Source organism: Cupressus sempervirens, chromosome 2, assembly GCF_028749045.1.
Source record: "Cupressus sempervirens isolate cs-2001-9-10 chromosome 2, ASM2874904v1, whole genome shotgun sequence".
NCBI lineage: Eukaryota > Viridiplantae > Streptophyta > Pinopsida > Cupressales > Cupressaceae > Cupressus > Cupressus sempervirens.
In genome coordinates this window covers 510,408,721-510,422,376 of record NC_143119.1, presented here as the reverse complement: position 1 = coordinate 510,422,376, position 13,656 = coordinate 510,408,721, and the positions used below count along the sequence as shown (strand labels likewise).

General features: G+C 38.8%; 1 protein-coding gene across 2 annotated transcripts in view; it reads left to right on the top strand.

The window, feature by feature from the left end:
* Positions 1-13,656, top strand: part of LOC149573218 (pleckstrin homology (PH) domain-containing protein) — a 380,091-nt gene that overhangs the window by 309,158 nt on the left and 57,277 nt on the right. The window lies entirely within an intron of this gene.

Below are 13,656 nucleotides of genomic sequence, written 5' to 3'. Positions count from 1 at the left end.
TAGAAGTCATAGGATCATAATGAGTCATAACTCATGACATAGATATATAGAATTACAAATGTTGTCAAATCATAAATATATGTAAGTTGAAGATCCATAAAACCAATGACATCAAATCATAAATGTATGTAAGAAGAAAAAACATGAAACATATGTGTAACAAACAAGTTTTCTTAACTAAAAAGATTGAGCTATATTCTAAATGAAGAGTTGATATGAAAACAATACTTAAACGGTTAAACCAATTTACCGAAGTGAACATCTTTAATTCCATTTCATGTGAAATTAATTGAATTAACATTCAACTGAAATAATTGATTTAACATTCAACTGAAATGGCCAATTTAACATTTAACTGAAATAACAACCAATTAAAATAATTGTTTTCTATCATAATTACAGAAAGAACTTAAAACATTATCATTAATTCTATGATATTTGATATTCACAAGAGAAAGTAAAATGCTTAGTAAAGGATGGTAGAAGAACATACAAAATCTAACTAGGGAGTCTTATAATTGTTGTGCAAGCCTCGACTTTGGATAAGAGGAGAAGCATTAGCTTAGGCTTAACCTCCCAACTACGAACTATATCAATCCCCACAATCTTTTGATAAGAAAGGCCCTCCCTACCCCAGGGCTAGGCTTGGGGCACTATTAGTTCAACCATCTGAGCAATACCGGTGTTTAGAATGTCCGCTAAGTAATAGAGGGGCATGTCTGATTAACTGGCACCACCGACATTATGTGATCTATAGAAGGCAAGCATGCCTTTAACGACCTTGGCCAAGGTTTTTGGATGGGTTTCTAATGTTCGATCACCACCGCTCAACTTGACAATAGGGTAATTAGATGGACATGCATGAGTTATTGATTAGTTCTTTAAAAGAAATAAAATTATCCTATCAATTTTGATTCCTGTTTCTTATTCTTGTAGAACTTTCTTTCCACTTTTTCACCCTCTTTCTTGGCCAATGAGATGGGTGAGTCCTGGGTGTCTATTCATAGAGGATACATTTGTTAAAACTCAGCTGATGGACAATAATATATTAGTATTGGCATGAAGCCATCCTTAAGACTCAAGGACTTCTCATAAGAAATTTTAGGGGAATATAATTCAGATTTGAAAGACAAGTTGATTCAAGATGGAAATCATAGCATGACATATGTATTTGGTTCAAACTTCAGATGGTTAGATAATTTGATGCACTTGACCGAATGAACTATTTGATAGACTTAATTTACTTCATAGCCAAGCATTGCTCATTGAAAATCTTTGAAACTATTTTACATCAATATTTTCGAATATAGTACATATACCAAATTAAAGTTAGAAAAGCTATTCACATAATAGCTTATGCGTGTCCAATGTATGTACCCTGTTATGTAGTTGTTGGGTCCTTACCAAGATAGTTAGAGGTCATACCTGTCGATTGGATAAATGGACTAAAGTAGTGCCCCATTCCATAGATCTTGTTAAGCAATGCTTCCCCCCTTAATCTGCTCTTGCAACCACCAACAATTTCCACAATAATAAGTTCCCATGATAAATCCATATCAACATATAACATAGATAGTAGCAAAGAAATTAGTTAATTACTATTATTCAGAAAACAAGCAATTGCTAAATACCATCATCAATAAATGATTATTCATAATAATTGATATCCAAATTCATATGAAACAACAGTTACATATAACTACCCTTTTCACATGAACAAGGAAAAACAATAGTTTTTAACTAATCATCTCAACAGCTATAATAAGTTTTTAAATAGGTCAAAATTTTGGGATGCAACATACCCTTCCCCTTATGTTTTCATCGTCCCCGATGAATTCCATAAACAAATCTTTAAAATAACATCTAAGTGTTTTTTTTTTTTACATTGCAGCTATAAAAGAAATGAAGAAAAAGAGCAGGCTCTAGCCCTGGAGAAAAGATGGGGATATTTTTGGAAAATCTCATTGTAGTCTTCCCAAGTAGCATTATCCTCTACTGACTGATCCCATTGGAGCTTGCACCGAGTCACGTCTCGATTTTGTAAGCGTAGCTTACGTATGTCGAGTATTTTGAGTGGTTCTATTTCCACTACTCTTGGATCTCGTACCTGCAGTAGGTTCCGATCAATTATATGATCATGATGAGTGATATATTTCTTAAGATATGACACATGAAAAACGTCATGCATCGTAGCAAGAGCTGGAGGTAGTGCAATTTTGTAAGCTACTGGTGTAATGTCCTTGATTTTTGCAAGTCCATGCAGTTGATGGAGTTAGCTCATCATAGCGACCCTCATGAGCTGACAGGGTGTTTTGGGGGTCTCAGTTGTGAACTTGCTATCTTTAGTAAGTCTATTATTGGTAGTTGCTATTTTTGGCAGTGCAGTGGGTGGCTTGGCAATTGGTCATCACCTGCAGTAAAACAGGTTATTGATTATAGGAGCTCTTATTTATTCAAAAATTATTAAATTGCATTATTATAATGATATTTATATTAGTATAATAATGACGTTAAGAGATATTCTTAAAATGTATGTTGGAAAGTTTTTAAGTGTTGAGTTCTTTTGGGAAACTTCCACAATTTCTGAAGTGGAGTTTTTTAGGAAACTTTAGCCAACAAAAGATAATAAATGAGAGCTCATTTCATTGGGAAAAACATGCTTGAATATATATATTTTTTGCATCTTTGTGGCTTTTTCCTAAGTTTTGAATAGTATGCCCTTGCTGATGTATAAGGGTTAAGTCTAAGAAGTTCTTGGCAATCGTGCTGAAGTATACAATTGACCAACATTCTCCTACTATATCTTCTGTAGCTAAGGAGAACAATCTTGAATATTATATTTTCTCAACTTATTATCTGGCTGAGGGTTTTGTGAAGTTATTCTAAAGACTATTGGAATCTGGTGGTGGAAGCAATTTGTTGCTGAGTTATAACAAATTGCAATTGTCTCCTACTGTGATTACTATGGCTTGGAGATTATGTGTGTGTTAATACTTTGAATTGTGGTGGTCTACGATTTTCTTTGTTGTGGATTTTATATCAGTTTTGGTGGACGAATTATACTAGGAGGTTTGCAAACATTGGTTGTCGTGATTGAAATGTGAGCAGATTGCATGATGGTAGTGGACGGCAGTATCTCTTGAGACCCACCCCTTCGTTAGGAGTGAGATGGTTGTGGTGAAGCCAACGTTAGCAATTGTTGGGCCTGTGTTCTAACATAATAGCTGAGTGGTGGTAATTGGGCGGTACGTCTAGCTCCAGCCCTCACAATGTTGTGTTTCTAGTATTCTGTATTTTCAGTGGACAGCTAAAGACAACCATTGCCTACGGTTGCAAGTGGAGAATCTTGGACACATGGATTGGTGTTTGCTGACTGCTTGTAGTTTACCTGAAGCAATTCAATTGGGCATTTGAACTTGCGCATGATTCCTCCATTGAATATTGCAATCTATTTTTCAAGCCAGGTTCATTGTTATTTATTGTGGTTTTATGAGCCAATTAATAAATTGCTGCATACTTTTTAAATAAATTGGTCAACAATTGTATAGTTGGCAAAATACAAGGAAATAAGGGAAGTGTTCTTTTACATTGATTAGACAAATTCCGGTTAGCCATGTGCACTTAATTGTTACTTAATTTTAACTCATGTTAAAATTCAGTTCTGAAAAATCAAATTCATATTCAAAATTGCAGAGAAAATACTTTTCATTTGTATTAAAAGAATAAAAAATTTCCTTGTATTCTTCATTTTTTGAATATACAACTAATATTTACAAAGAAATGAAATGATCAATGAATATGCTGAATGAACATTTATTTCTCACACAACTGACTGTGAGAGTAGCCTACTAATAATAATGCTTCCTATCTATGTAAATGTCAAGACATAAAAGGAAAACCAAACAAAGATGTAGAGAGTCAAAAGGGACCAGCCATTGCCTGACGTAATGACTGGTTATCTTCTTCTTTTAGCTCAGATGTCCTGCTGCTACATTGAGTTGATTCGTCAGTTGTGTCTTGCAAGCATGCAGAATGGGTTAGATTTTGAGGAAAATCTAAGCAATGGAGGTAACCTCATCTCATACATTATCATTCACTTTTCTATCATATCATTCCACTTGCATACAAAGGAAAAAATAAGGTACATCAGTCATTGCATTATGCTCAAGTACAAAGATTTAAACAGAGCCTCAAGTTCATTAATGTATGATAGAATGACAGCAACAATATGTTCACAAAATATGCTGAAATAACAAAACAGTAAAATATTGCTAACAAAATAGCATGGTCACATTGGCCACTGGAAGAATCATTTTGTGCAAAGTGTGACAAGATGGTGAAAGTCACAAGAATCAGTCAATACAAACAAAGGCAAGTATGTTAATTTCACAAGGAACAGGTGCTGAAAAACTAAGGATGCAAAATCACAGAAAGTGGTTTATGGGTGTCACGAGCCCATGCTCAAACCTCATAAATAATCTTTATTTGCTAGGGTTGCATCTATTTCATTAAAATAAAGTTTGTGCATATGCTGATAAGGTGGATACAAGAAATAACTTAACAACAGTTCATCACAAGCAAAACTGAGAAGGCTTTACAGCAAGCTAAAAGTTATGATTGTTCATTCAAAATGTATTTTTGATAACTTTGTATCAATGAGCATTTGCACTTTTTGATAGCAAGGAAATGAAACCCCAAGATTTAAGCATACTCAAAGTAATCAATATAAGCCCAGTTGCAAATGAACAATATTACCTCATAATATACTGGCTTCAAATTCCAACTCACAGCAGAGGTAGAGAGAGTGCAAGATTGGAAACTAAAACCCACGTTTTTAGTCACAGAATTTCCAGCAAACATAAAGTGTTTTACAAATCAAGAAGCTGGTTAGAAAACAGAAATCTCATAGGCTAATTACTTGTAAACCTTCTAAGAGATCTATGCTTGGAAATGGGATGGTGTCCAGCAGCATAAGAACTTCTTTTCAGAAATTTCCAAACAGCAAATGAAAGAACAGAGCCGTACTAGTGAATTCATATCATGCCATAACAGCAAGGCCAAAGTAAATTCCATGAATATACAACGAATGAGGGAAGTTTAAAACCCATTATCTTTAGCAAACATATTGCCAAGAGAACATAAAAATAGCCTACAACAGCCTTGAAAGATAACAAAAGGAAGCTATCAACAGCATAGTTTGTGAAGAAGAAAGAAACCCATTTTGGGTTTGTGAGCTTCAGCATCCAAGGCCATCAATCAGCAAGAAATCAAGAAAAATTTGTTTCCAAATATGCAGACCTCACCCAGATCTGTCCAGAAATCAGAAAAAACACATACAAGAAATATGGTAACAGCTACAAGCTAAACTCATATTACAAACCTAGCTATGTGGTAGCTTTAATTTCCAGTTATGGCAGACACAACAAAGTTGCTAAAGCATGGCAGCTCCAACAAGAAGAAATTGTATCAACTAAAATCGCATACATCCCAAAGGGTAGTTCATTATTTCTTTCATGCTCTAAATACAACAATACAGATTTATAATGACAGCAACAACGAAGCATGGTGGCTCAAGCAAAAGAAAATGTATCAGTATCTTCTAGTAATAACGGCTCAAATAAAATGTGCCCTACAAGTATAACAACAGCTTTACCTTCCAGCCATATGGTGACTCTAATCTCCAGTCCTAACAGGTACAACAAATTGTGAGATGGCATAAGTAGAAATCACGCATTTCCTCAAAAGATTTGCAGAATGCGGAAATATAGAGCAGAGAGGAGAATCCAAAATGGATGTCAATGAGAAGACAATAAATGGCTCCTTCGAAGAAGCCCAGAAAAACTACAGGATGACCGTAAATGAAATATTGAAAGGCCAAAGAAGATGAGCATGATGAAGATGTGTAGGAGACTTCCATTCTATCATGGCAGCTACAAATGAACTCAAACCCTAGCCGCATTCCTTCTTGAATTCTCCAAACAGATGCGGCATATGCAAAATGAATGAATTTAGGGTTAAGATGTAATATATCTTGCCCTTATTCATTTTCTATAACTTTTGAAATCCGATACCTTTTTGCAAGATTTATTTTTATTCCTTATTTATTTATGCCATTTGGGGAGTTTAAAGAGATGTTAGGCGTTAGGCATTATTGTTATTGTTTTTTTTCTATTTGCTTTAGTCAATATTGTAAACAAAATATTAAATAACATTTATAAGTCATCTTAATATTTTTGTTATTTATTAAATGCAAATAAGAGGGAAAGAGGGAAATTTGAATTGGTCTTAGGACTAGTGAGTCAATATGACATGTTTAAAATACTAAGTCTTAGGAGTTACGGGGGAAGTTGTATTCAAAGACTTAGTATTATCATTTATAGTCATGGAGAGTATATTTAGGAGCCTTTTGAGTCATTTCAGGACTATGGGGTGAATTTTGACCTTGTCTTGGCAGTTTGAAACCATTTATTGACAATTTGAGTCTTTTGAGGGTAGTTTTAGTGAGTCATAAGTCTCTTTATGGCTTAGTGGACCTTTTTCAAAGGTGGAACCTTATTTCATGGGTTGTTAGGTCCTCTTTTTGAGGCTATTTTCTGGCATCCAACCCAAAGGGATACTGGATGAAGGAGATAGTAATTCATAGGAATCATATAGTGAAGATAAAATAGAACTGTATACGACATATGAATATGAGGAAGTATTAGGATATATTGCTGATGAAGATATTAATCTTGACATCTGATTATCCAGATGAAAACTCTCATGAAGCCATAACTAAATTCTCTATGTTCTTAAACCCATTGTTTGAAGAAGTGATAGAAGATACATCTGAATTCACTATATTCTCAAATCCATTGTTTGAAGAGGAGTTCCTATGCAATCAAGTCCATCAGCATCATGATGAAGATAGCAGGCCCAATGATAATTTTGAAGACGATGAAACTAATGAAGTATATTCAAATGGTGAGACATCTTTATGTTCATCCTATGAGGAGGGGTTGTTTCAAACATGTAAAGGAGATACAAAATCATATATGTGTAACGTGGAGATTGCATTGAAGCATGGTGCTGAAAAATTCCTATGTATCCTAGCTGATCAAACTCTTGGTGAAAGAGAAAAAATGTACTTCTAGAAGATAAGCCATTCTCAAAGCCTTTTTGTGAGGAGAAACAATGTTCGAAGTGTAGAAGTGGGGCAAATTGTGTGCAAGTAGACAATGAAACAAAGAAGATATATTCGGATGCTTATATGATTGTTCACATGCATGAATCCAAAGATCTTCCATCTAGCAAAGACAACAAAGCCCCCGATGATTTCTTAAAAGCTAAACAAAAGTTGGATACCAAAGATGACATTGATGAAGAAGAAATAGAAAGGCATACCATAATCAGCAACTTCAAGGTGTTACATGATCAGAACTATGTGTTTGATAGAGGGAAGAAGTAGTGTTCACTTTTTGTGGGGCTTGGGGCCACCCAATTTTACCTTGCATCATGTTAAGCATTGATGCTCTGTCTGCTCCTTCAGAGATAGCTAGATTCTCATCATGCCTGCAAGGGGCATATTGTTTACCGTATTGGGTAAAGAAATCAACGCATAGACAATAGATATGAATAGCAGAACTCCTTCGATTATATTCGCATATGCCAAAGACATTACATTATGCTTGAATGATGATTTACAATAATCTCGAAGGGTGTATAAATACTTTTCGAAGAACCTTCCCGAAGGGGTCCATCGGCTACATAACAAGAACCTTTCCGAAGGGACCCATTGGCTACATACAAGAACCTTCCCGAAGGGGTCCGTCGACTACATAACAAGAACCTTCTCGACGAGACCCGTCGGCTACACAATATTTATCGACATCATCATCCCCCCCAAAGAGAAAAGTCGTCTCCTGACAACTATAGAACAAAACTCAAACAACTAATACAACAATATTGATCTACCACATCACTCTCACATTCATCCTGTGCCTGCGCCAAACTGGTTTCCAAAACACACTGTCTCCTTAGTCAAGCTGACCTTGATAGCCACCTGTGTCGCTTTCTCTGCTTCCAACTTTGGGTCCACTGAGCCAAGTGTCGCTGAAGTGCCTTCAACTAGATGATAAACTCCTCTGGAGCTCTCCCTGCATCCACCAAGGCAGCTTCACGGCCAACACCTACTCCAAGTGTAACACCCCTCTCGAAATGCTTGTTCTGTAGATCTTTTCACCTTTGGCACACTATGTCTGGAGCAGCTCCAGGTCTCATCAACTGGTTACACTTCCCATGACTGATATCCGCAACGACTAGGGGTCCAGGGGGCAATGAGGGGCAGCGCCCCAGGCACGCTCCCTGTCGTGATACAGGGCGGGGTCGAGGGGTGCTGCCAAGACCAAATTAGCACTCTGAAACCCACACACAAAACTGCATGGAACACACTATTTCTATCATTTTTTTCTGATCCCACTCTTTCTGACAACCGTTGATGCTTCTCCTTCCCTTTGGCGTCAAATGCTACTCATTCCAAGCATTCTTGATTTGTCGACGTTTTTTTTTTTTTTTTTTTAATACAAAACCTCCTTCTGCGCTACCAATGTACAGCTACACCATGATGTTGTACTGTGTTTGCTAAACCACCATCCTGAAGATCAATGTTTTCACAAATCCGTACGATGGTGTTTGCCTTCAATCTGCACACGCATCCTAGTTGGTAATTTTCGTACGCCAATTTGCAAGTAGATTACAAAATTCGTACACTAAAACCTTAAGAAAATCCGTACTTTGAATATGCTGAAAAATTCGTACAGTGACCTGTATCCAAAATCCGTACTATGACTAATGAAAGAATCTGTACACTGCTTGCTTAAACCCATGCGCTGGCCACTCCTTTTAAAATCCGTACATTGCATACGCCCTCCAAAGTCCGTACGTCGTACAGTAATCAGATTTTATAAAACCTATGATGAATTCAGAAAACCGTACGGTGGCTGGAACCTAAAATCCGTACGCTGCCCACTCACAAGAAATCCATACGCTGTTAAATCATTAGAAATCCGTACACTGTCTCCACAATCCGTACAACTATGAAAATATCCGTATGGGAACTGTCTTGAAAATCCATATGGTATCTGCCTACTAAAAAACCGTATGGTAGCATTTAAAAACCGTACACTGCTTTCTTATTATAAAATCCGTACAGTGAACCAATAAAATCAGTACACTGACTTTGGAAAAGCCATACGGTGACTTATTTCATCATTTTTTTTTTTTTTCAAAAAAACAAATTTCAATTTTTTCAACTTTTTTGAACAACTATGTACAATATTTACATATATACAGCACTTACAATCTTATTCTCTCAGTTGTTCGTCCACGGAGGTGCATTACTTCTTTCATGGCAGACATTCAACTTTGACCTGTTCACTACATTAAACACTTGCTTTCCGTCTAACATCCATAGTTTTATTGCTCTGTTACGCCCACTTCTCGAATCTGGTACAGCCCGACCCATTTAATTTTGAACTTGCCTGGTTTGATCTCATTCTGATTGTCGTACTTCGACACCCACTGTCCGAGTTGAAACCTACTACGCCTGTTCTGTGTCATCTCCATATCGCCCAGTTTGTTCCCGAAGCTCGCTACCATGGACTCCGTCAACTGCCCCTTTTGTTCGTCAATAACACATTCACACTGTATTGCTACAACTTTTATTGAACCCTTCCTCTTTGTTGCCTGTGCAGACCGGATCATGTGTCTTTCTTGCTGCCGGTACCTTTCTGTTATATCTGTGGTTCGACGTAATATTTTCTTCCTACGCAGTCATACAGTGGAATCTTTCCTTCTTTTGGGTTCGTACTGTATGTTCTTTCCTTCAGCTTCAGTCGTACTCGCCTTTCCTTCTTTGGCTTCTCTGTGTCGCTTCAGACATTCATTTCCTTCTTCGGCTTCTCTGTGTTCCTTCGGACATTCATTTCCTTCTTCGGCTTCTCTGTGTTCCTTTGGACATTCATTTCCTTCTTTCTTACCTTCATCGATCCTTAGCATATTACAACTCAGAAAGAGCTCATAATCCTCCATCTACCAGTGGTAAAGACCGTTTACTGAATCTAGATCGTCATCTCCTTCCAATCGTAGGACTCCCTCCTGATCGGGTTCCATACTTTGCCTCCTCTCATCCTCTTCTCTTTCGGAATTCGACAATAGAGCTTCATCTCCAACCATCTAAGTGTGTAGATCGATGACATACTTCCGGCCTTTGCTTTCAAGTGATAAAGTATTTTTCTTCCAATCGTGTTTTGCCTTGGCTTGTATCAACCATCCTCGGCCCAGAATGGCATCATATCCTTTTCGCTTCAGTGGGATCACGACGAAATCCAACAAGAATGGTTGTGTTCCAATTGTCACTGGTTGCGCTGTCAAGACTCCCAATGGCTTGATTCCATGTTGATCGGTCGTTAGCAACTGGAATGTAGGCGGCCATAATGTCGGTTGTCCCAACCTTTTTTAGGTGTCTTCAAGCAACACGTTGACACCGGACCCTCCATCCACAATTGTTTTGTCAATACAATCCCGAGGATTCCCATTTCGACTACTGCCGGATGGCGTCCGAATGAAAGGGCTAACAGCATCGGATCTTCTGCACTTGCGCCCCTATCCTTCTCCTTTTTGTCCGCTGTACTTGCTCCACTTCCTTGCTCCCTTCCATGTTCTCCTAGTAGTTTAGCAGCGGGAACGATGTTTGTGAGTGTCGATCGGAGCTGAGGCATAGTGAGCAACAGATCATTTATCCTGACGGGTACCTCGGCTTGCAAAATTTGCCGTACGATGTTCTGTTCTGCGCAATTCCGTACGAAGGTACCAGACGTGTCCTTTAGGTGTGCCATTTCTATCTATGTTGCTCTTTGGATCTCCGCATGGACTTCCTCCAATCTCTTCTTTTCCTCCATCGGATCATGGTAGAGCTTCGCCTACTTCCGAGTGATTGCCAGGACTTCTTCCTCGTCCATCCCGACAGTAATCAAGTTTACTCTGGACTTCGGGCAATTAGCATCATCGTGATCACCAGGTCCACACCATCAGCATAGCAACTTCGGTGTGTTCACCGTTGTGCACTCTCGGGCGATGTGACCCCACAAATTGCATGTGTGGCATTGGACTATCGGCCTGCCATTCGCATCATACTGGATTTGACTCCTCCCGCCATTATTGTTGTTGCCGCTATTGTTGTTGCTGCTGCTGTTGTTGTTTTGACTGCGTTGGTTGTTTCTGTATTCACCTGATGTGGCACCTTCCGTACCAGTGTTCCCACTCCCTTCTGACGCGGACACTTCCTGCGTGAGGAACACTTGCTGTGGTGCTCTTGATTTTAAGTTGAAAGGACATTCCTTTACCGAATGTCCCAGAATCTGGCAAATCTCACAAAATTGATCTTTCGGATAGGATCCCTTCGTATGGCCTTCTTTCTTGCACTCCGCTCACCATAGCTCATTGCCCTTAGTCTCCTTGTTCATGTTCTTGAACTCCATCATCTGAATCGTGTCTTTCTGGAGGGCACGGACCTTCTTGCTGCTGCCCTCATCATCGCTGCTATCTTCTCTTGAAGATGCGTCGTCATCTGAATCGAACGAGCTACTCTTCTTCTTCTTCCTTGTCTTCTACTCACTTTCGAGGTTCAATGCTCTATTATAGGCTTCTGTCTATGATGACGGTGGCACAATTTTCATTTTCTTCCGCAAGTTTGGGCGTAGACCTTCCACAAACCATCTTTTCTATAGTCTGTCCGCCGGCTTATTTTCCATTTTTTTTATCAAATCTTTTAATTTCCTAGCATAGACACGGACAGTTTCATTCTTCCCTTGCTTAGTATTGAAGATCTCTACTACAATTTCATTATCGTCACGCAACAGTTGAAATTCGGCCAAAAACTCCTTTTTAATGTTATTCCAACTATTCAACTTCTGCGGATCTGTACTAGTAAACCAGTCAATTGCCATGCCTCGTAGGGTGGTCGGAAATTGTCTCATCCAGTCGTCTTCATCAATTATCCCATTTGCCCTCCAGATCGTTTCACATGTTTTGCAATGTCGAATGGGATCGGCCGTACCATCACCATCGAATTTCGGCAATTTCTCTTTTGGTCCTGCCATCATTATTAGATGTTTTGGGTTTTGTTGTGTACCTAGGCTGTTTTGCACTCTCGCACTATTCTGAATACCCGTGCTATTTTGTATCACACCTCACTGTTTTGCACACCCCGTTGTTCCGCACACTTGCGCTGTTTTGCACACCCGCGTTGTTTTGCACACCCACGTTGTTTCGCACACCCGCGCTATTTCTGACACCCACGCTGTTTTCAACACCCGCGCTGTTTTGTGAAGAAGGGTTTTCATCAACTAAAGCTGTTTGTTCCGCAAGTATATTTCGGACGAAGAGTTCACCCCACGCTAGTGCTCCCTCGGCACTCCAAGCCGTGCAAGTCAATCCCCTTCCGTCTAGATTCTCTTTCCTTGGCGTAGACAGGTTCAGAAACTCCTCCCTTACTTCTTCCACCAAATCGAGCCGTTGTCGGGTCTCTTCCAACAATTTTTCATTACTTCTATGGCCGTCAATAACTTGCTGAAATCTTCGTCTGCGTTCAGCCTGTTGTGCCAAAATTAAAGTTTTCTGCGCTGCGCGTAATTCATCCTTTTCCTTCAACTTATTATTATTCTTGTTCAACTGATTCGGCATTTAATCTTCATTTGCCTGTCATCGTACCAGGTCCATCGGGCAACAACGCCAAATGTTTACCGTACTAGGTAAAGAAATCAACGCACAGACAATAGATATGAATAGCGGAACTCCTTCAATTATATTCGCATATGCCAAAGACATTACATTACGCTTGAATGATGATTTACAATAATCCCGAAGGGTGTATAAATACTTTTCAAAGAACCTTCTCGAAGGGGTCCATTGGCTACATAACAAGAACCTTCCCGAAGGGACTCATCAGCTACATACAAGAACCTTCCCGAAAGGGTTCGTCGGCTACATAACAAGAACCATCCTGACGAGATCCGTCAGCTACACAATATTTACCGACGACACATATGTTCCCAGTCAAAGCCACTGATGGAACCCTCATTTTTATGGTCTCCATTCATGCACTATTCTTACTGCCCTTATCTTTTCTCCCTATGATTACTGTTGTTGTTCTATTTTCCATACTCTAGTGATATCCACATTAGCCTCCACTGTATGTCTACAAAATATTATTTTAACCAACACAATCCACATGAATTGTTTTAGATTACGGTAAAAGCAGGTTTTGAAGGGACCCTGAAACCCTTTAACAAAAAGCAGAAAGATAAAGCATTACAGCCCAACAGGAAAAAGAAACCTGCAACAAACTGTAGAACAGTATCAAAATCAGGTTTTACAGGGACTTGAAACCACTAGAAAAGTACAAAAACAAACTAACCCAGGTTTTACATGGACCTGGAACCACTAACAGTCTAAACAAGAAAAACCAAAAATCAGGACCAGAGACCCCAACCAGTAACCAGCACCAGACAGGAACAAAACCAGAGAACCCGACACAGAGCCACTATTGCAGCTCTAAGATCATTTTAGCAGCTTCCTTACCAATTGCTGCAGTCTCTTGAATGGTATCAGCAACCGAAG